The sequence below is a fragment of the Aegilops tauschii genome, chromosome 6 (genome assembly GCF_002575655.3).
Source record: "Aegilops tauschii subsp. strangulata cultivar AL8/78 chromosome 6, Aet v6.0, whole genome shotgun sequence".
NCBI lineage: Eukaryota > Viridiplantae > Streptophyta > Magnoliopsida > Poales > Poaceae > Aegilops > Aegilops tauschii.
Window position 1 is genome coordinate 170,095,450 of NC_053040.3, and position 24,915 is coordinate 170,120,364.

Genomic DNA, 24,915 nt, shown 5'->3' on the forward strand with positions numbered 1-24,915 from the left:
TAATATCACCATCTCTATATCTCAAAACAATCATAAGGAATCAAACTTCACATAGTATTCAACGCACTTTATATGAAAGTTTTTATTATATCCCTCTTGGATGCCCATCATATTAGGACTAAATTCATAACCAAAGCAAATTACCATGCTGTTTAGAGAGACTCTCAAAATAATATAAGTGAAGCATGAGAGTTCAACAATTTCTATAAAATAAAGCCACCGCCATGCTCTGAAAAGATATAAGTGAAGCAGTAGAGAAAAATTGACTAGCTCAAAAGATATAAGTGAAGCACATAGAGTATTCTAATAAATTCACGATTCATGTGTGCCCCTCTCAAAAGGTGTGTACAGCAAGGATGATTGTGGCAAACTAAAAATCAAAGACTCATATCATACAACACGCTCCAAGCAAAACACATATCATGTGGTGAATGAAAATATAGCCTCAAGTAAATTTACCGATAGACGAAGACGAAAGAGGGGATGCCATCTGGGGCATCCCTAAGCTTAGATGCTTTGTTGTCCTTGAATATTACCTTGGGGTGCCTTGGGCATCCCCAAGCTTAGGCTCTTGCCACTCCTTATTCCGTAGTCCATCAAATCTTTACCCAAAACTTGGAAACATCACAACACAAAACTCAACAGAAAACTCATGAGATCCGTTAGTATAAGAAAATAAATCACCACTTTTTGGTACTGTTATGAACTCATTCTTTATTTATATTAGTGTAATATCTACTGTATTCTAACTTTTCCATGGTTCATACCCCTGATACTACCCATAGATTCATCAAAATAAGCAAACAACACATAGAAAACATAATCTGTCAAAAACAGAATAGTCTGTAGCAATCTGAAAACTTCGAATACATCTGTAACTCCAAAAATTCTGAAAAAATTAGGACAACAGAGGAAATTTTTATATCAATCTTGTGTACAAAATTCAGAGTTTTTCCACGCTTCTGTGATTTTTAAAAATTCTGTTGCTGGGCTCAAAAGTTTCAGTTTTTCAGCAAGATCAAATCAACTATCACCATAAGCTATCCCAAAGGTCTTACTTGCTCAAACACTAAATTAAAACAGAAAACACATCTAACCAGAGGCTAGATGATAAAATTATTGAAAACAGAACCAAAAAAGCAAGAACAAAAATAAAATTGGGTTGCCTCCCAACAGGCGCTATTGTTTAATGCCCCTAGCAAGGCATAAAACATAGATCTAGATATTGTCACATTTGGTATGCAATCCATAAGTAGCTCTCATAATAGATTCATATGGCAATTTAATTTTCTTTCTAGCAAAGTGTTTCATGCCCTTCCTTAACGGAAATTGAAATCTAATGTTTCCTTCTTTCATATCAATAATTGCACCACTCGTTGTAAGGAAAGGTCTACCAACAATAATAGGACATGTGGGATTGCAATCTATATCAAGAATAATGAAATCTACGGGCACATAATTCCTATTTGCAATAATAAGAACATAGGTTTCTTAATAGTGGAATCCGCAAGATGCAAATTTAAAGAACAATTATCAAATTCACAGAAACCTAACACATCACATAAAGTTTTTGAAATCGTGGAAACCCTAGCACCCAAATCACACAAAGCATGCCACTCATAATCTTTAATCTTAATCTTAATAGTAGGTTCCTACTCATCATAAAGTTTTCTAGGAATAGAAACTCCCAATTCAAGCTTTTCTTAAAAAGATTTCATCATAGCATCAACAATATGTCTAGTAGAAGCTTTATTTTGATTATAAGCATGAGGAGAATTTAACATGAATTGCAACAAGGAAATACAATATATCAAAGAACAATTATCATAATTAAAATCCTTGAAATCCAAAAGAGTGCATTCATCACTACTTAAAGTTTTGACCTCTCCAATCCCACTTTTATCAATTTTTTGCATCAAGCTCTATAAACTCCAAATCATTGGGACGCCTTTTAACTAAACTAGATGATTCCCTGCGCGTTGCTGCGGGAAATTTTGCCTAAATTTGATGTTATGCGTTGTTAAGGAAGATCAACCCTCCTACTTATATCATTCAAGTTTAGACAAAGAGACGAACAATCAATTACCGCAGAACCAACCGGTTAAAGTTTTCCAATATACGCTACCATTGAGCTGCTGCCAAGCTTTCGAATAAAAAATAGCTTCCTAATTCTCATGTTTTCATCCATTCTTTAAAGGAGAATTTGAAACAAAGTGAGTAATAGAGAAAATTTGAAAGACCACACTTGTCTGAAATTTTAAATCTCATAATATGTATAATCATTTCCATGTACATCTTCATCCATGCTTGAATGGAGAACTATCAAGTTGAACTTGTTGCATGTTAGGAAACTACATAATCAAGACAAAAGCAACATGTGAACATCAAGATACTTTTGTTATTTAGAGAAGATACATTTATCTTGCATTAAAATCAATTAGTATTGGAATAACTTTTGGATTTCACAAAGTAATTTCGCCAGACATCTTTAGCAATATACGATAGTAAGATGTTGGAAAATGTGATCCTAAAAAGGGAATGGAAGAATAGGAGTTGCGAGTGGATGATAGCATTGCCTTCCCCAATGGCTCAGTAACACGGCTGATAACATCTATGATTTTGCGCAAATGGACTCTCAGGGGAAATTAGATCAAACGATAACATTTTTGTAGGTCTTAGTTGATTTTTTAAGGATTATGGGTGTACCTAGATAGTCGTTACACTGGTATCTTTGTGAAACTCTTTCAGTGTGGCTGACCAAATAAAATGAGCAAATGTAGTGCAGAATGTTCAACAAAGTTTAACCATAATGTTCATAATTCCTGTTCCCACAAAACATCATAATTTAGGGAGCACTATATAGTTTCAGTGATCTGTGATCGACCATGCTAAAGATGAAATTGTAGAATAATTTATTTATGCATCCATACTATATGCCCTTTTCCTAACATCTACATGGAACACTTATAGAAAGGGAAGTACAGAGAAAATTATTGTGGAATTCATTAAAAAAGACCGCTTCTCCTTCGGCTGTGGCGGCGCCCGCGCCTTTTGTGGCGTTGGGGGAGGGGGGTTTGGGGCAGGCGGCCCTGACTCCTCCTTCCTCGTCGACGGTCAGGAGATCCGAGCCTCCTCCCAGTGTACCTGTTGCTATGGGTCTCGGATTGGGGCACTTGTCCGAGGGGTCTGGGAGCCCGCAGCCGCCTCCTCCGGTATCCTTGGTTGACCCTTCGCGGGTTTCAGCGCGAGGAGTTACTAGGGAGGAGGTCGTTTCTTTTGGCGGGATCCCGGACCCGGCCTCGACGGGGAGGCGGATGAGTGCTCGCATTCAGGAGCTTCCGGAGGTTGATGACATGTAGCAGAGGTGCGCTATGAGGGCAGCCAAGCTTCATGATGCTGCGATCTCTACTGGTATGTCCGTCAACATATCTAATTCTTTATTGCATTTTTCTAATGAGGAAATTATAAATAATGCAAACCAATTAGGAGTTTCACTCAGGGCTACAGATAGTGAGATTTCCAATTCGGTGAATGATTTGTTAGATTTGGAGGCGGAGCGTGCCTTAGAAACTATTCGTAATCTTGCAGCGGTTAAACCCATGAATGATAATGAGATTGATGCATTAGGGGTTAGAGTGCTCGATAATATGTGTGTGGATCTAGCACCATCCAATCATGAGTCTGAGGACGATGATATGCCCATAGATAATGCAGTTGTTTCTTCCGCTGAGCCCGGTTAGAGGATCGGGAGTCAGGACCTAGTAAACCCAAGCGTAAGTGGAAACGGAAAATTTACCCCAATTCTGCAGTTCGTAGGAGTGCTAGGATTCGGACTACTAAAAAATTTCATGATGAGTGATGAAAGGAATCTTTTGGAATAGCAGAGGTCTGAAAGACTTGGCTAAACGAAGGTTTCTTGCTGAGGCTTCTCTGGAGCATCACTTAGATTTTATTGCTCTATCGGAGACTGGTAGAGACAACTTTGCGGCCCAGTTCCTTCCCTCTCTTGCGGGTGGTGTTGATTTTGATTGGCATTGCCTCCCTCCGCGAGGAAGATCGGGTGGTATCTTGCTGGGTGTGAGATGTGATTCGCTTGAAGTCCGTAGTGTAGTGATGGGCGACTTCGCGGTTAAGTTTCGAGTGAGGTCTAAGGTTGATGGTTTCAACTGGGCGTTGGTGGCGGTGTATGGTGCCGCACAGCCCGAGCTTAAACCGGAATTTTTGGCGGATCTTGTTCGGATTTGTGGGTCCGAGCAGCTTCCCATCTTAGTTGGGGGTGATTTCAACATCATTAGGAGGAGAGAGGAGAAGAATAATGATAACTTTGACGGCAGGTGGTCGTTCATGTTCAATACTATTATTGAAAGCTTGGATCTGAGGGAGATAGAGCTTTCTGGTAGAAAGTTTACCTGGGCTAACTCTTTGCCCAACCCGACTTACGAAAAGCTTGATCGCGTTCTTGCGAGTGTGGAGTGGGAACAGAAGTTCCCGCTTGTGACGGTTCAAGCTCTTTCACGGGGTTTTTCCGATCACACACCCCTATTCGTTGACTCAGGGGAGCCGAACCACGTGGGAAACAAAAACACCTTTTCTTTTGAGATGGCCTGGTTCGAACGTGAAGGATTCCTAGACCTCATCGCTAGGGAATGGGCGAAGGGTGTTGGAGGTAGGACCGCGGTTGAGCTTTGGCAAAATAAGATTAGGAGTTTGAGAAGCTTCTTACGGGGTTGGGCTAAGCACCTTAGTGGGGTGTATAAGATTGAGAAGGACAGGCTCCTCTCTCTTATACAGAATCTGGACGTTAAGGCATAATCCACGATTTTGATGCCTGCTGAGCTCCAGGTTAAAACTGAAGCAGAGAAGAGGTTGAAAGAACTCCGCGAAGAAGAGTTGAAGTGGGCTTTGCGAGCTAAGGTTCGCAAAGTGGTCCAAGGGGACGCGAATACTCAATTCTTTCATCTGATTGCTAATGGTAAGCACAGAAAGAAGAGAATATTCCAACTTGAACAAGATGAGGGCACTATTGTAGGACAGGACAACCTAAAAACATATATAACCGAGTATTATAGGCAGTTATTTGGACCTCCGGAGGATAATTGTGTATCTCTCGATGAGTCCAGAACTGAGGATGTGCCTCAACTTTCAGCTGCTGAAAATGATATTCTGGTTGCCCTGTTTTCGGAGAAGGAGGTGTTTGATGCTATAGAACAGTTGAAAAATAATAAGGCTCCCGGACCGGATGGATTTCCGGTGGAGTTCTACAAGAAGTGCTGGCATATTATTAAGGGGGATTTGCTACCTATGTTTCATGATCTGTTCTCTAGACAGCTTCAATTATTTCACTTGAATTTTGGAACTATCACACTGCTTCCTAAGAAGACGGATGCTGTGAGAATTGAGCAGTTCAGGCCAATCTGCCTTCTCAATGTTAGTTTTAAAATATTCACCAAGGTCGGGACTAATAGGCTCACACAGATTGCGCATTCTGTGGTGCAGCACTCCCAAACTGCTTTCATGCCGGACAGAAACATCCTTGAAGGGGTGGTCGTCCTTCATGAAACGCTCCATGAAATCCATTCCAAGAAGTTAGATGGTGTCATTTTTAAGGTGGATTTCGAGAAAGCGTACGATAAGGTCAAATGGCCATTTCTCCAACAGGCATTGCGTATGAAAGGTTTTGATGAAGCCTGGCGACGCCAGGTCGAATCATTTACGCAAAAAGGGAGTGTGGGAATTAAAGTGAATGACGATATTGGTCATTACTTCAAGACACATAAAGGCCTAAGACAAGGAGATCTGATGTCCCCTATCCTGTTTAACATTGTGGTTGATATGTTAGCCATCTTGATAGGAAGGGCTAAGGAGAATGGTCAAGTGGGTGGCTTGGTACCTCATTTGGTTGATGGAGGTGTATCCATCCTTCAGTACGCTGATGATACAATCATCTTTATGGAGCATGACCTGGCCAAGGCGAGAAATATGAAGCTGGTGTTATGCCTTTTCGAACAATTGACCGGGTTAAAGATTAACTTTCATAAGAGCGAGCTGTTCTGCTTTGGTAGAGCCAAAGACGAACAGGAGGCTTATAGGCAATTGTTTGGGTGCGACTTGGGGGATTTACCTTTCTCTTACCTAGGTATTCCAATCCACCATCGAAAGCTGACCAATAGAGAATGGAAGTGCATCGAAGACCGGTTTGAGAAGAAACTGAGTTGCTGGAAGGGCAAGCTCATGTCATATGGAGGCCGATTAATTCTGATTAATTCGGTGCTCACGAGTATGCCTATGTTTCTCTTATCGTTCTTTCAAGTCCCAGTTGGTGTTAGGAAAAGACTGGACTTTTATCGATCGCGTTTTTTTGGCAGGGTGATGAGCTAAAAAGAAAGTACAGACTTGCAAAATGGGATATCATCTGTAGACCGAAAGATCAAGGGGGTCTTGGTATTGAGAATCTTGAAGTTAAGAACAGATGCCTTCTTAGCAAGTGGCTGTGGAAGCTTTCTTTTGAGACTGATGCTATGTGGGCCCAAATCCTTCGCAGCAAGTACCTACAGACAAAATCCTTGTCCCAGGTCACAGTAAGGCCAACTGACTCGCCTTTCTGGAGAGGCCTGATGAAAGTCAAACAATCTATGTTTAATAGGACAAAGGTTGTTATTGGCAACGGCGCTAGTACACGATTCTGGGAGGATACTTGGCTTGGCGAGACACCCCTGGCCATTCAATATCCGTCTTTATATCGCATTGTTCAACGACGTGAGGTATTCGTTGCTACGGTGTTTCAATCCATCCCCCTTAATATTCAATTCAGACGGTCGTTAGTGGGCAATCGTTGGGAAGATTGGCTCCGTCTAGTTCGGAGACTAATGGATGTCCATCTTTCTCAACAACCCGATGAATTACGCTGGAAACTGACTAGGTCTGGAGTATTCACGGTGAAATCAATGTATATTGATGTAATTAATTCGAGCTCCATTCCTACCTCCAAGCATGTTTGGGCTGTCAAAGTTCCTTTGAAAATAGAAGTGTTTATGTGGTTTGTCCATAAACAGGTTATTTTAACCAAAGACAACTTGATTAAGCGTAATTGGACAGGACCTACGAGGTGTAGCTTCTGTGATCGGGACGAGACGATCAAACATCTCTTTTTTGATTGCCCGTTTGCCAGAGTACTTTGGCGGACGGTCCACATTGCTTTTAATATTACTCCACCGAATTCTGTCACTACGTTATTTGGGACATGGCTCACCGGGATTGAGCCTGAATTAGCGAGACATATTCGTGTTGGAGTTTGCGCTTTGTTGTGGACTATCTGGACTTGCAGAAATGATTTGGTCTTTAACAGAATATCACGTATTCACTTTTTGCATGTTATTTTCCGAGCCACGGCCGTGATCCGTTCATGGTCGCTACTCACTCCGATGGAGGCCAGGGAGCATTTGGTTACTGGATCTATCCGCTGGGAGATGGTAGCTCGGGATATCTTCAACCGGTTTGGATGGCGGTCATCTAATAGGATAGGCAATTAGTTTACCTATCTATCTTTAGCCAGCCGGTTGTGGCGTCTTATCTTGGCTAGTCTGTGTGCCCAGCCTCTTTAGCTCTGTGTGAGCTGTCTTTTTATTTCTTTTCAGTCGGAGACTTTGGAACCTTGTTGGAACCTTTTATTTCTTTAATAAAATGGCCGTATGCATCATTCTGATGCAGAGGCCGGGGAGATCCCCTTTTTCGAAAAAAGAGTTAGACCGCAGCAAGCAAGACATCACTTTGAAATTGCTTCAGTTATTTTGTTTACCAGTTATTCTGAAGAAAATGATTACCAGCTAGCACACAGTGTATAATTTGTCCTCCAGAAGCATGAAAGAAGACGACGACTTCAGTACCCTTTTCAGGAAAGAAGCAAGATAATTTATGATGCTTTATGTACATATCAAGATCTTTAACAAAAATAGATTGAGATAGATAGATATGGCACTTACAGATGGTGCTACTGGAGGGCCCGTAGAAGCTGAAAATCAATGGGAATAACTTGCTTCTTGTTAACTTAAGACATGGAACGATTTTTTTAACCATACGCGAGAACTGAATGTGTTGAATCAACATTAATAAAAGTACAAACGACCTTAAAACCTTACAACGCTGAACAATCGAGGGAACAAACAACAACTAATGCACATACTAACCAAGCACACTATACTGACTATAGTAAGGAAACAACAGTAAATGAAAACTTTAGCAACTCACCTAGCCACGTGAAATAGGGGAATGACCCGACTGTATAAATAGCCATGAAAATGTGCAGCGGTTATAGAATTCCTAGAATTTTGTATATAACCCACAGAAGTTTCAAGCAAACATATTCGTTCAGATCACCAAGATGGGAAAGGCCATGCTACTCCGCTGGCGACTGCTACTGCTGCATGGCAGCTACTTTTCCGTGTATACCTAGTATCGTACCTGAAAGAAGCAGGCTTCGCAGCAAAGTCCTGTAGCGATGCATAATGCACACCATCATGCTTCTTCCCTCTCATATCCTCAAGACGTATATCATTTTGAAACAGGTTGAATCAAGCCAACCCAAACTGAAGCATTTATTTTAGCTCGTCCTTCTGTACCATCCAAAATTCGGAGAGTCACCAAAACAGCTATCCGCTATCAAAAACACCAAGAGTCTGTCTAATCAGCCTGTAATCACAGGGAGAAAGATGTCGTGCTTGCTCACAGATGCCCATACCTTAGCAGCAGCTTGGAAAAGCAATTCCACCATTGCTGTAGTATAATATGTTCTGTGAATTAGCCGGGGCGGAACCTGCGGGAGGAGATGGATCTATCGCCCCTCCAAGCCGTCGCTCTGAACGGAGCCCTGCCCGGCCTCACCACCAGCCTGGCCCTCGGAGGACCAGCACCACGGGCATCTGTCACCCGCGTTCAGGCAGAACACCGGCGATTTCTCCGGCAGGGGCAGCGCGATAGCTACCACATGCCCTATCCTTCTCATCTCTTCGACCGGCAGGTGGAAGGAGTCGAGCAGTCACCCGGCTGTTGGGCGTAGGTACATGTTCTAGCGGCGACTGGATGGGAGAGATTAGGAGGTCTTTTTTTTTTTCGAGAGTACGCCAAAGACGTACCATAAGGCAGAAGACAATTACAAGAAGCTACAACTCGCTGCGAACAACGGTTGTAGAACACACAATACACCCGAGCTAATCCGAAGAAAAGCCTTCGCACACATTACAAACACAATGCAAAGGAGCCTGCCCTAAGCAGATCATCAAAGCCGCGTCTCGACCAACACCGATCACCTCAAAAAGGTGACAACTTCAACCGGACATCCCTTGTCGACGCACCATCCACCCTTGAATGCCGAAAAGGAGATGGCGAGTGGGTGGCGGGACTCGGTTGGTCCTGAGAAAGCCACCGTCTTGGACTCATCGGCATTGATGTACATTGCGCCCAAGAACCTCAATTCGAACCAGCGGCCCGCACTGGAGAACCGCATCACAAAGCCTTCAAGCCAAGTCTCCACGCGTGATGCTCTCAACAGAGGAACGACGCCGAAACGCCGCCATCGTCGGTCCAAGACCTAGGCTTTCGCCCGGAGAAGGGGGAGATGCCGACACACCGTAACGACGCCTCCAAGGAGGGAAACGACACCCGCAGGCGCCGTCGTCGCCAACACCGACCGAAGACGGGCAAGATTTTCATCCGTAACATCGCCCACCTCCACCCATCACGATGAATTGAGGCCAGTTGGCTGTAATGTATCACACCGCCGCCGCCGCAGCACCTCGCCATCATGCACGTAACATCACAGAACACCGAAGCCCTGCACGACCGAGGGCACTCACACCATCTTCCAACTCCCGCACGGCCGGGGAAGAACAACTCCAGACCACCATCCAGCTCCACCACGGCCAGGAGCAGCCGGCGCTGCAAGCAGTGGCTGGTCACGCCACGAGATTAGGAGGTCTCAGGGAGGAAGATTTGTTTGGGGGGGCAAGAAGGTAGACCGGTGGAGGCAGAGGACGGGTTGGGAATTAAAGGAGGAAGTGGAAGTGGAATGGGAAGGGGGACGTTTTGTGTGGCTTGCGAGAGCACCGAATCAGAATGAAAGGGTGCTCGTGAGGACATATTGTAGTGGGCCCTTAGCAGTAACTGAAGGCTTATGTGGCAGGGTTGCTGCATTGATTGGTCCTGTATGTAAGTCCCTAACAAAACGTTGATGTGGCAAGTGTGTTTGTGGATAGGCTGCATGTTGAGAGAAATAGCTTAGTGGAGATGAACTATTTAGGTATTATAGATTTGACTCATCTCCAGTCCCATCTTTATCAAGATATATATTAGAAAACAACGATTCAATAGGAGTAACATCAATCACTTCAAGATCTTCATCATTATTTTCAAAAAAACTAAAAGAACACGCTTTTACAAGCCACTCTCGCTTAGCACGCATCTTAGTGGTTCTTTCTTTGCACTCATACATAGAAATTCTCATAGCTTTCAGAGATTGATTAATATCATGCTTGGGTGGAATCTATCTATCTATATCTATCTATCTATCTATGTATACCTATACTAATTTGTGACTCCCTAGAAACTACTACGTTAATCAGTAATCAGGAGCCGTTAATCTAACGGGACCGAGTTATTATGGGGTAGATTAATCGAGTTTGACAGAAATTACCCACTATGCCACGGGCAAGTGAAAAAAGCGGTTCATTTTATTTTCCACCTGTCCTACCTTCTTCTCTCTCAGGCCTATTATTTCTCCCATCTCCTTGCAGCGACTCAAAAAAATCCCCTTGCAGCCGCCACCGTAAGCCCCCGCCGCCAGCCCACAACGGAGTCCCGGTCGTCGGCTCTCCGGTGCTCTCCGCCTCCCTAGAAGGTCGTATCTCGCCGCCGTCCCGAACTCGCCGGCTCTCTCCACCCCTGAGGTCTCATATCTCCCAAGGATCCTCTCCAACCCGGAGTTCCTCGCGGAGGGCACCGACTGACACCGGCCTGCGGAGGCGAGGCAGGCCGCCCCTCCTCCGACCATCCAACCATAGCAGCGTTGCTCCTCCGACGAGCGGAGGGGCTCTCCTCTCCCATCGGCCAGCGCCTCGACTCCGACTCCTACAGATCGCGCCGGCCAACATCCTCTGTCGCCTAATCTTAACCACACCGTGTTCCTTCGGACATCGTCGTGAACCTCCAAGCAGATAAGCCAACCTTCATGTGTATCTCCCGTTATATCTCTACTCTATTCTTCTCTGCTCTGTTTTTCAGGAAGAAGCTGGATTGGTGGCCGTTTCCGGTTTCCAGCATGCAGATGGGTATGCCAACGGGCAACGGCTGTTCCTTGGTTGAACTATGCAATGCATCTCGCTGAATTCCAAGCTGTACTATTTTGGGTCTGCATACATACCCAAGCAGGGGAGATAAAAGCTGCAAGTTGGGTAGAAAGCTTGCATGATTCTCGGTAATACTCTTTACTTGGTGCTTGATGATTTTTTTGATGATTACTCTTTACTTGGTACAAGGTACTTGATGATTTTAATATAGTATGGCCCTGATGTAGATAGCAGTTTACATACATGCCTGAATATGTTCAAGATGCATTGCATTGCGGCACCATCAACGGTTCAGTCGACTGTCAAACACACAGACGCATCGGACATCGAAAGCGAAGGGCACCCAACTCTCAAGGGTGCAAGCAGAAAAAGAAGAAGCCATTGGAATAATCTGATCCTTTTCAGGGGCTAATTGAGACCAGAAGAGGAAACATCCATTTCTGTACATCAAGAAGCATAGCAGAAAAATTCAATGTGTGCCCATTGTTGCCTCTGATCTCTCTATGTTCTTCACCGCCCCATTGCCCAGCCACATTCATAGTGAAAAGAACCATGTCTTTACAAAACAAACATACAAGGTGGACCTGCTTTACTACCTGGTACGTGCACATAGGGTCGTCAACGCCGTCATCCTGCCTGTTATGCTGCCGTATCAAGTTTGGGTTCAAAGGAGTCAAGTCAAAAAGGCCAAGAGCGCTATGCATGTGATTCTCCACTAATATCTCCTCTTTACCAATCGTATACGTTCATCGATTCATGTTTTTTTAAACAAAAATAGGGAAGATGTATTCAACTTTGCTTCATCGTTTCTTATTAGTTGTAGGTAATTTATATTGAGCTGAATTAGCATCGTTTCTTGAACAAACAATTCTTGCAGTACGGTTCGAGAGATGGGACAAACGTACGAGAAATAAGATACACAATCACCAATTCATATATGAATGTAGACTGTACCAATCATGTCTATTACTTAGATTTATACATCAGCATAATAGTGTTTCTGACAGTTTACATACTGCACATAGTGTTCTCTGAAAACTTTAAGCAAATAACTTTGGCCCTCCACGTTGATTCTACAGTTTTATGATGATTAGTCCATCTGATCAACCGAGGATCGACATCTCTGTTTCTGTTTATGGTGGGCAAGGAGGAGGAGCGATCTCTCTACCGTGGGCACCCACTGCAGCTACTGCCGAAGTATGAGCAATCCCCGATGCCAAGATCATAGAGCAATCTCTTACAATTTTGCGCTTTTGGCCGTGCGTCCTCTCTTCGGCTCTGAGGCCGATTTCGCTACTCTCCCGCTGAGGTCTGAACTCCTGTTTTGTTTTCTCTGTCGTAAATAAAATCTTTGAGGATATTCACCAGGATTGGCGTTGCAGGTTCTCAGTTCATGGAATCATTGTTTGGATCTTCTTCCCGGTGCCAAAATATGTTGATACGCCCTCTGTACAAGAATCTGCGAGGTGTTTTCCTGTAGTCTGCCCATTTTGCCCAGTGCAAGTTCTGTTTGAAATTTCTTATCGGTGCTTAACCAATATATGTAGCCTGATAGTTTATTGAACATTTATTCCATCTTATTCTGTCCCTAAAACAGTTTTTTGTGAAAAAAATATTTTTACAGGACTGATAGATAAATTGGTGTTGTAGCCTAGAAGCAGAAACATATCCCATAACAAACATTTACTTTTTTTCTTAAGAATATTGCAACTGTCATCTGGATTGTGACAAATTTATCTGAGTTGATCTTCTCAAACTTGATTGCCTTTTTCGGGAGAATAAAAGGGCACTCTTTACGCCATCCTTGATTTCATCATATATGTCTAGGTGTCGTCCTTCTACCACTCTACAACCACCAGCACTCAAATTTCCCATCTATAGATGTGTGTACTCCATGTGTTTGATGGGATGTACAAGAGAAAAATCATAGACCCACTGGCAGGGGCCTTATCTTTTGTTGAGTAGGGGTGCATGCTTCAGACTAAAACTTGGTGGGTTTCATTGATAATCATATAGTATCACGATCACAATTCTTCTGATGTAATTCAGGTACATATCTTGACTGAGTTACCTTTCTTAGATTACGGCATCTTGCACTCCTATTCTTTAAAGGATTTGGTCTTCCCAACATTACACGGTGTACATGCATGTTCTTCATGCAAATTATGAGCTCATACCTGTAAAATTAACATATTGTACGCTTCCAACTAAGTACTGACTACCCTTTTTTTTATTCTCCATATCATATACCGAGTGGAGGAATTACGTTGGAGTGGTGGTGGCGTTCTAATGGATGTTTCCTCACCTGAAATAATATGAAATAAATCACGTTTGTGCTTTGTTTGATGTTTTCCTGGTCTGCTCACATGCTTATGTAATAGTTCCCTCGGATTGTAGGAACGAGCTTCATATAGATAGGCAGAAATATGTTTATGATCAATCAAAGACAATAGGAACATCTACTAAAAACTTTATGAGTGTGTATCATATGAATTACTTTGATTGCAAGTCCAACGATCTTATTATTAACTAAGTTTGGAAACATATGCGCCGTTAGTTTTTATCTCTAGCTCTTGCCTTCTGTACGTACTGAACTGAAATTGCAATCTTCAGGAGATGATGCAGTGCTTCAACCAACTCATCATAGTAGTTTGCGAATCATTGTATATTGTGAGTTTTACTGCTTGCTCCGATCCAAAATAAGTGTCGCGACACTTATTACACCTATTTTGGATCGAAGGGGGTACTATTTTTGGGAAAAAAACATCACGTTGCTCTCTTTCTGTTAACATCTATGTCTGAGATTTAATAGAAGTCCTCGGAACTACCTGGTGAGATTATCTTCAGCAAACGAGATTTCTATCGGTGGCAGATCAACAAGCATAAGTGGGCTTCCGGCCTTGACGAAAGCTACTCATGTGCACGCGTTTCATTTTGCAGCCAGATCCATTGTATCATGATGAGTGTACACGACTACTGGAGTAGTGCGGAGGCGTAGTTATATTTGATTATTAATTTCTGCAGGCAACCAACGTAACGACAATGTAGTGTAGTCATCACGGCTAATGCTTCTATTTAATTAGTTTTCTTGCAAAATGATTCATACATATATGTACGTGGGTGGAACAACTGATTGGTCTGAAGTGACAACATCTTTATCCAGAAATCGATATATACAAATAAAGATGGAAAAACATCAAGCAAAGCACAAACGTGACTATTTCATACTTACAGAAGTCCTCATATTTACATGATACAAAAGCTATCCTTATGGATGATGCATGACAAAGTTCTCATATTTACATGCCTGAGTATAGACGTATGTCATATATCACTATTTGTATAGCTCACTGTTAACTGATTAAATATACATCTTACACCAAAATATCTAGAAATTGCCAATTCAATATATTATTTTTATAAATAAATTGATCAATAACTGAAGGCATATAATAAAGGCATCTATCCAACATTTATGTAAATAAGAAGGCAATATAACGAAGAATAAAATCATACATTTAGTTTAGTGTCATTCGGCTACGGTATTCAGAAAAAGTTAGGGTAAATATTTATTCTTAATGGAATAAATCGAACGTGTAAGATAATGTAACCAAACGTGTTTCCTATTATTAGGGAATTGCATGTATAACCTATAGGACAGTGTGCATGCATTCGTTCTCTGCGACCAAAACATGAAACAAATTATTGCCCTCTCATCTTGGTATGATAATACGCTTTTTGGATGGAATCGAGTGAAAACATATGAAATAAAGTTGTGGCAGATAAAAATATTATTTCATGAATAAGTATAAAAAAATTTAAGATGCTGGGAGGATTGCTGATTGTTTTTGTGAACTACTAGAACCAGAGAAAGTGTTTACTTTCAACGCACCTCTTGATCTTTTAAAATTAAACATAGATCCTTATATATTCTGTATTGGAAAATTTCGAAGGAGATAGCACATAAATGAACTTCACATTTGCAACGATGTTACCCACCAATACCGTCTTCATATTTATGTCAACTGTATATCATAGTATTTGAGAATAATGAGAGATGGGACGACCAAAAAAGGAAACATCATACAAACCATCTAATCACAACTTGACCAAACAATAGTAATCCCTTTCCCCTAGATCACTGACAATATATTACTTTAAAAATATTATTATAAATTATATATCAGTAGAAAGTTAGCATTATAAAATAGAATTTAATTGCCAAATTATGTAATCATATTAGATATGCATGTGCTACATACCTACTGTCCATTTTTTAAACCCAAAACATTTTTTGGAAGTGGTAAATGAAGCAAATCATGTAACACAAAACAAAAATAATTATCAAAGTGTATTGCTTTACATGCTAGCCCGTGCGAATGCACGGGTTGACGACTAGTTGATCTAATTTTCAGAGAATCAATCTCAAGATAAATTCTATCCACATTCCTAGCCAAATCATCAATCTTAAGCATTTTTTCTTCAACCAAAGTATTGAAATTCTTTTGACAACTAATAAATTCTTTAATATTGTTCTCAAGATCAGAGGGTATATTATTATAATTTTCATAAGAATTGTTATAGGAATTACCAAAATTATTAGAGGAATTGCTAGGAAACGGCCTAGGATTGAAATTACCTCTATACGCGTTATTACCAAAATTGTTCCTATAAAAAAAATTCACATCCATAGATTCGTTATTATTCTCAATCAAAGTAGACAAAGGCATATCATTGGGATCAATAGGAGCACTCTTACTAGCAAACAATTTCATAAGTTCATCCATCTTTCCACTCAAAACATTAATCTCTTCAATCGCATGCACTTTTTACTAGTAGAAGATCTTTCGGTATGCCATTGAGAATAATTCACCATAATATTATCTAGGAGTTTAGTAGCTTCTCCAAATGTAATTTCCATAAAAGTACCTCCCGCGGCCGAATCTAAAAGATTTCTAGAAGCAAAATTCAATCCGGCATCAAAAATTTGTATGATCATCCACAAATTTAAACCATGAGTAGGGCAATTTCGTATCATCAATTTCATACTCTCCCAAGATTGTGCAACATGTTCATGATCAAGTTGCTTAAAATTCGTAATATCGTTCCTAAGGGAGATGTTCTTAGTGGGAGGAAAATATCTGGAAATAAAAGCATCTTTACACTTATTCCATGAACCAATGCTATTTTTAGGCAAAGATGAAAGCCAAGTTTTAGGACGATCTCCTAGTGAGAACGGAAATAGTTTCAGTTTAACAATATCATTATCCACATCTTTCTTCTTTTGCACATCACACAACTCAACGAAATTATTTAGATGGGATGCTGCATCTTCACTAGGAAGGCCGAAAAATTGATCTTTCATAACAAGATTCAGCAAAGCGGCATTAATCTCATAAGATTTCGCACTAGTGGCGGGAGCAATTGGAGTACAAATAAAATCATTATTGTTAGTATTGGAAAAGTCACACAACTTGGTATTTTCTTGACACATCGTGACAAAGCAAGCACTCTAACACACAAGCAAACAAAAAGCAACGAAAAGACGAACGGAAGAAGGGCGAATAAAAAAGGTAAATCTTTTTGTATTTTTTGAAAATGTTTTAGAAGTGGGGGGGGGGGGGAGGAAAATGAGAGGCAAATGGCAAATAATGTAATGCAAGAGATGAGAGTTTATGATGGGTACTTGGTAGGGTTGATGTAGATCTCCCCGGCAACGGCGCCAGAAATTCTTCCTGCTACTTCTTGAGCTTGTGTTCGTTTTTTCCTTGAAGAGGAATGAGTGATGCAGCAAAGTAGAGATAAGTATTTCCCTCAGTTAAGAACCAAGGTATCAATCCAGTAGGAGAAACACGCAAGTCCCCAATATATGCACCTACACAAACAATCAAACACTTGCACCCAACGCGAAAAAGGGGTTGTCAATCCCTTCATGGTCACTTTCAAAGGTGAGGTCTGATAGAGATAGATATAAAAGATTACTAAAACATAAAAGTAAATAAAAGTAAATAAATTGCAGCAAGGCATTGTTGGTATTTTTGGTATATAGATCTGAAAATATATGAAGGAAAATAGACCCGGGGGCCATAGGTTTCACTAGAGGCTTCTCTCTTGAAGGCAAATAATACGGTGGGTGGACGAATTACTGCGCAAAGGTATGATGATATCCAAGGCAATGATTATGAATATAGGCATCACGTTCGTGTCAAGTAGACCGACTAGTGCCTGCATCTACTACTATTACTCCACACATCGACCGCCATCCAGCATGCATCTAGAGTATTAAGTTCATAAAGAACGGAGTAATGCCTTAAGTAAGATGACATGATGTAGAGGGATAAACCCAAGCAATATGATGAAAACCCATCTTTCTACCCTTGATGGCAACAATAAAATACGTGTCTCGCTACCCCTACTTTGTCAATGGGTGAAATCACGCAAGATTGAACCCAAAACTAAGCACCTCTCCCATTGCAAGAAAAACCAATCTAGTTGGCCAAACCAAACCGATAGTTCGAAGAGAAATACAAAGATATGAAATCATGCATATAAGAATTTAGAGAAGATTCAAATAATATTCATAGATAAGATGATCATAGATCCACAATTCATCGATCTCGACAAACAAACCGCAAAGAAGATTATATTGGATAGATCTCCAAGAACATCGAGGAGAACATGGTATTGAGAATCAAAGGGAGAGAAGAAGCCATCTAGCTACTAGCTATGGACCCATAGGTCTATGGTAAACTACTCATGCTTCATCGGAACGGCAATAGGGTTGATGTAGATGCCCTCCGTGATCGAATCCCCCTCCGGCAGGATGCCAGAAAAGGCCCCAAGATGGGATCTCACGGGAACAGAAGGTTACGGCGACGGAAAAGTATTTCAGTGGATGCTTCTGGTCGTTTGGGAATATTTGGGAATTTCTAGAGGAGGAATTAGGGTTAAGAGAGCTCTGAGGGGCCTAGAAGCCCTCAGCGTGCGCCCCCTGGCTTGTGGAGTCCTCGGGACTTGTCGTGGAATTGTCACGGCAGATGTCCTCAAGCTAGGACTTAGTCGTGGAGCCATCGCCGCTAGGAAGCTTGAAGGGGTTAAACGAGACAAGGAACGCGAGGGTTTATACTGGTTCGGCCCCTTACGGCGAAGGTAAAAGCCTACGTCCAGTTGAGGTGGTATTGATTAGGATTTCGATGACCAGGGAGCTTAACTGCTATGCCTGGCTCTCGATCAGATCTTTCTTGTCCCTAAACCGCTGCCGGGTCGTCCCTTTATATAGAGAGGTTGACGCCCAGCAGCCCTCAGAGTCCCGGCCGGCTCATAAGAGTGTCCGCTCGTACTCTCCACTATTCTTGCCTTACACTACAAGTTCTACCATAATGATGGTTGTAACTACGGGCCTTAAGCCATATCCGGGTCTTAAGCCCATCTTTGGCCCACCGTCTTCAAGCTTGTCGCCGGGCTTCTGGCGATGACCATTATGAGTAACCCGGCCCCTTCTGGCGGGTGACCCTAAGGTCTATATCCTCAACATTAGGCCCCAGATTGATTTGAGCCGGCTCATGTCAATCTTCAATTCTTTCGACAGAAAATCTCCGGCTTGCAATTGTGTGAAGGCCATAACCCGGCGTGACGTCATCCTCTGGACTCCGGGTAATCCGCCGTGACGTCATCTTCCATTATGTCCATTTTTTACTCCACCAGATCCGCAACAGATCTTATCTTTACTGCCATCCCGAAAATCGAGGCGCCTCTCAGGCGAGATAACCGCGCCGTGGCCTCCTCGTTTCTCGCGCCCACTTATGAGACTGGCCTTATAAATAGCCCGACCCTCGGGTCTTTCTCATTCTCCCTCTTCTGTCGTCCTCTTCCTCTCATTGCTCCCGTGCTGCTCGAGCTCCGCCGCCGCCGCCGCCGCAACAAAGCTCCGCGTCCTCGTCGTCCTTGGCCGCTGCATCACCCTGAACCGTCCAGAGAACCGCGGCGAACCCTCGCAGCACACCTGCCTCTGTAAGTTCCTCCCTCCTCGTAGAACAGATCTACGTTTAAGCTCCTGCTGTTCTTCCGTGTTCTTCGCCGTCGCCCACGAGTTCTTGGTAGTTTTTATTTTTACTGCCCTTTTTTGATCTTAGCCTTGTATAGAACCACTGCGGTAGCTGTTTAGCACCCATTTCACATGCAAGTAGACCTCTTTTTACTGCATAAAGGCTCCGTTCGAGCCCAAGAACTTCCCTTGCGTCTGTTTTTAGGTCTAGAAACTTTCCTTTTAGCCGACCGTTTTGATCCAAATTATTTACTGCAACGTGTGAAACCTGTTTTCACCACACTTAGTAGAAAACTGCACCCGTTAAGTCATGGCGGCTTACATTCAGGTTTAAAGAAACCACACACCGTAGAACCTTCCGGCTCAAAGGAAGCCACGCGCCGTAAAATTTTCCATCTCACTTACAACAAGGCTGTAGACGATTTGAATTACTCTCAAGCACACCAGCGGCGTAGATAACCCGATGCACTTAGATATATGTCATTAGGCCCCTCCATAAGCTGCCACTTTAACATTGAACTGTAAATTCCCTCCGGCTTATACTTAAACCGGGCATGTTTCCTTTTATCATAGGCTTCCGACTTTCACCATGCCTCCCAAAGCTCCTAAAGCATCCATCACTTGCAATTGGATGAGGTCCAATGTCACTGACGAGACCTTAACAGATTTCATGAAGTCGGGTTACCTGCCTAAGAAGGACGTCATGTCCTACCGTGCCCCCGACCATCAGAGGAGAGACCACAACCAAGGGACGGGGAGGTGGTCATTTTTGCGGATCACATGAGCCGGGGCTTCGCACCGCCCGGCTCAAAGTTCTTTAGAGACGTGCTGAATTTCTTTGACCTGCGGCCACAAGACATAGGACCCAATTCTGTGTCCAATATATGCAACTTCCAAGTGTTCTGCGAAGTCTACCTTGGAGAGGAGCCCAGCCTGTTGCTCTTCAGAGAGCTCTTCTACCTGAACCGTCAGAACGAGTGCGCCAACGGGCCAAGCTTGGAACTTGGCGGCATCTCCATTCAGCGACGGAGAGACTGCCTTTTCCCTTACGCCGAGCCGCCGAGTCACCCAAAGGACTGGAACCAGACGTGGTTCTATTGCCAAGACACGTCGCCGGCTGACGAGAGCCCGCTGCCCGGCTTTCGCCCTTCACGTCTGGAACCAACTCACCCTCTATCTGACAAGTTAACTTAGGCGGAGCGCCAACCTCTGCTCCCCACCATCAACAAGATCAAGGCTCTCCTGGGCAATGGTCTCAACGGAATTGATCTGGTCCGGGTCTGGATCTCGTGGCGGGTGATCCCCTTGAGCCGCCGCCCCGGCTTAATGTGTGAATACACAGGCCGGAAAGATGACCCCCGGCGACACAGCCGCAACGATCTTCCTGAAGACGTTGCTGAAGACATGATCAAGGCCCTTTTAAATGAGAGCTTGGCAGACTGCGGGAGGACCGGGTTAGCCCCCTTCTGCAAGACCAACCCAGCCCCAGCAGTAAGCCGCTGATCTGAACATCTTATCTTCTTCTGTAGATAACCTTCATCTGAATCTTTAAGAAATCATCATTGTATTTTCCAGGCTGATGACAAATTCTGGAAGGTCAAATATGACCATGAGGCGGCCAAGAAGGCCAGGAAAGCGAAGAAAGCCGCCAAGAGAGCCGCTCGCCGCAAGAAGGGAAGTAGGCCTACTGCTTCAGAGCTGCTGCAACTAAGCGACAGCTCCGAGTCAGAGGTAACCCCTGAACCTGTAAGCTCTTGTTGTATTTGTTGTTTATTTTTGTCCACCTTATCAATACTGTTCTTCAACAGGATGACACCGGAGCAAGTAACCCGCTGGCTGAAGAGGTAATGTCACTTTCCTCCGACTCGGAGCCCTTGCCAAGGCTGAAAGTCCGAAGGGTAACCCGGAAAGTAAGATTTTCACATCCTTTAGCTTATCAAGATCCTCAATTTCTTTTGAAGCAACAGACTCATGAGAGCCGGCGGCACACCCGGACCAACAAGGACACTGACCTCTCTTCCGGCTTACCCGATGCATCGAGGAAACGCCGAACCGAGGTTATCTCCAACTTGTACCCTTTTCATCCTTTGGCGGGTGTTATACGTCAACCGCTCAATTCTTCTGATTCAAACTATCAGGAAACCTCACCCTCCTCTGGTGATTCGATGCAATCAAGCCTGCCGGCCTTCAAGACCGTACCCGGGTAACAATGATCATCTCTTTGTTATGCTTATCTTTGCTCATACCTTTGTACTAACCTTTTTTGTCCTTTCAGTGCCCAGGCAAAGCTCACCAAGAGGGCGAAGAAGAACAAGCCGGTCGAAGAGCCGGACTTTCCTGAACCGGAGGTAGCAGCTCAAGAACCGCCAGCTGCCTCCGCTCCCGAAGCCACCGCTCCAACCGACAAGGCAACTGCAGAGGCTTCTGCTAACCTGGAGACCTCCAGCTCGGCTCAGCCGGTCAATGACCCGGACGTGGTAATCACCCGGACGGAGTTTGTTGAGCCCGGGAGACCTACTGCACTGGCCAAGTGCTCCGCCAAGGAGGAGTTGCTACAGCACTGCCGGGTTAATCTGGACCTCACCGACTACGCCAATCTGAACATCGGAGAGATCGTCTCCGGCTATGTCAGCCAAGTGCACAAGAGCCGGGATGTAGAGATCGGCATGGTGAACCAGATTCAGCAGAAGTCTGAGGTACTACTCTTCTTTCTTCTTGCTTACTGCATAGTTATCTTGTTATTCTTACCATACTCTAGCCCCCAAGTCTACGACTTATGATAGAATACGTTGTAGACTTAAGTTCCGGCTTACTCGCTTGAACCGGCAATTTGTAAATAGAAAATGTTCGATATGCATTAGCCCCCAAGTGCCAAGTGTCTTTGCTTGGAAAGTGCTTGGGACTTTAAAATTGCATAATAACTGCTCACCCCATAACCCGAAAATTATGCAGGCTGCTTGCAAGAAGTTTGAAGCTGACATCTCTGATCTGAAGACCTGGCTGAGGACGCAAGAAACTGAGACCCGGAAGGCCAATGCCAAATTTGTGTCCAGCATTGCTGCACAAGAAAAGCTGAAGACGGACTTTGACGCTGAACGGAAAGCTTGGGCCGAAGAAAAGGCTACTCTGGTGAACCGGGCCGAACAGGCGGAGAAGGCTCTGACAGAGAAGACCGCCGAACTGTCTGGCTTAAAGCGCCAGGTGTCCCAGATGGTTGCCGCAATCTTCGGTAAGTCATTTCACCGGCTTTCATCGAGTTTATAATATTTATATCTCATAACTCATCCTTGTCGGCGGCTTATCTTATTCTGTTAAACAGGTCCCAGAAGCGCCAACCTCAACCAAAGTGTGGTAACCAAGCTGAAGGCTGTGTACACCCTGGTGGAGCAACTCTACACCGGGTCACAGCGTGCTTTGGCTGTGGTGGCCCTATCCAATGAGGTGCCGACTCACCTGGCGGAAGTTCTTCGCCGGCTCGCCGTTCTTCCTCAACGTGTCCAAGAGCTGCGATGGGCCTCTGCAAGAGCCGGAGCTATCACCGCTCTGAGCCTGGCCAAGGCGTTCCTTCCAGAGTTAGACCCGGCGGACATTGCCCTCGGCTATCCCAGTTTGAAGGAAGACGGCACACCCTTCGACCAAAGGGACTTTGCAGCCTGCGTGAAGATCGTGCGCCCGGTGGCCACCCTCATTGGGAACGACACAGATCTGACCAAGTACCAGCCGGGTTATAATGCAGAAAATCAGAGGATCCCCACTCCGCGCTATGAAGCTATCAGCTTAGTCCCGCCAGCTCGTAAGCACACCTTCGCCCCGGAGATTGACCCGGCCGGGTTAATTGACGAGGAAGCTCAATTTGAAGCTCTGAGCGGCATTGACTGGAAGTCGTCAACTTTCCAGGTCTTGGGAACAGCCGGAGGAGAGGAGAGGGATGAGCCGGAGACTTCAACCCAGCAAGCATCGTAACTCTGCAGGCGGCTTATTAAACAATGCTTCACCCTTTTGGACTCGATGAGTCTTGTAATAGAGTAGGACCAACACTTTAACTTCGCCGTGCCATCGGGCACGCGTTGAATGCTGAAGTCCATTGAAGTTGTCTCCTTTATATTTCCCCGGGTCATAATCGATCATTCATTTTCCTTAAGCTCAAATAGTTGCCTTTAACTATCCTGCATAGAAAGACAAATCACAAGTCTCTAGGCGGCTTACCGCACTGAGAATCATAGTTTTAGACATATAACCCGGAATATGAATCAAAAAAGACTGGTCCTCAATTATGTCCTTGATATAGCCGTAATAACACACTTACCGGCCTGCAAGCACACTTCCGGCTTATATAACCCGGGTAATAAGGTTGGTACCTCAATTCCGGTTTACCAGTCTTAATAACACCGATTGTATTCGACTAGTACTATAAATCAAAGTTAAGCCGGCAAAGTGAGACCCGCCGTGCATACTTGAAATAATCAGAAGAACTTAGGGGCTTCCGGTTCGAATACGACCAGAGACCCGTCCCAAAGGGGTTATGCTAGGATTCGAATACGATCATATAGCCCCCAGTGGGTGTGGCGATGCCAATCAAGAGGGTACCGACAGCTATGTTCTCTTTGGTTCGAATACGACCCATGTTTGAACAGGAAGCCCCCAAATGACTTTAAGAATTGTTTAACGACGCTGATTCGAATACGATCCACGTAGGTTCCCAAAGGGGGTTGAACTATGATTCAGATATGATCAAAGAAAACTCCTCAATGAGCTCGGCACTTTGCCAATCAAATGGGTATCGACAACTATGTTCTCTTTGGTTCGAATACGACCCATGTATGAACAGGAAGCCCCCAAGTGACCTTATTGCCTACGGCTAGATTCGAATATGATCATAAGCCGGATTCTCCTTCAATTTATCATGTGATCTTGCCATGGAAACAACACGTTCACATTTGTAGGAGAAAAAAGGACAGAGGTCCTGCTTTATTGCTTATCATAATATATACACGGCTTAGAGAAATATGTACATTACAAGAGCCAGTGGCTCAAGTGTAGTAAGGTCAAAGCTGAGCTATATTCCACGGCCGACGGGTCTCTTCCTCCGACTTACGTGAATCTTTGTGCTCCCGAATGTCAATGAGGTAGTATGACCCGTTGTGCAAATTCTTGCTGACAACAAAAGGCCCTTCCCAAGGCGGGGATAGCTTGTGCGCATCTGTTTGATCTTGGATGAGCCGGAGCACGAGATCGCCTTCCTGGAACACCCGGGATTTAACCCGGCGAGTATGATAACGGCGCAGGTCTTGTTGGTAAATCGCTGAGCGAGCTGCTGCCACATCACGCTGTTCGTCCAACAAGTCAAGAGCATCTTGGAGCGCCTGTTCATTATCCGCCTCAACATAAGCCGCCACTCGAGGTGAGTCATGACGGATGTCACTGGGGAGGACTGCTTCTGCCCCATAAACCATGAAGAAAGGCGTGAAACCTGTAGACCTGTTAGGAGTAGTGTTGATGCTCCATAACACGGAGGGCAACTCCTCCACCCAACAA

The 24,915-nt window shown here is 43.9% G+C and overlaps 1 long non-coding RNA gene across 2 annotated transcripts; it reads left to right on the forward strand.

Annotated features, from left to right (window-relative positions):
• Positions 1–10,741: 10,741 nt before the first annotated feature.
• Positions 10,742–12,974, forward strand: LOC109779716 (uncharacterized). Of its 2 annotated transcripts, XR_002236900.4 has the most exons (4): positions 10,742–11,464; positions 11,564–11,935; positions 12,416–12,645; positions 12,719–12,974. It is a non-coding gene; the product is annotated as an uncharacterized lncRNA (long non-coding RNA). The 2 variants fall into 2 exon arrangements; XR_002236901.4 differs by lacking the exon at positions 11,564–11,935 and having other exon boundaries at positions 10,745–11,464.
• Positions 12,975–24,915: the final 11,941 nt, after the last annotated feature.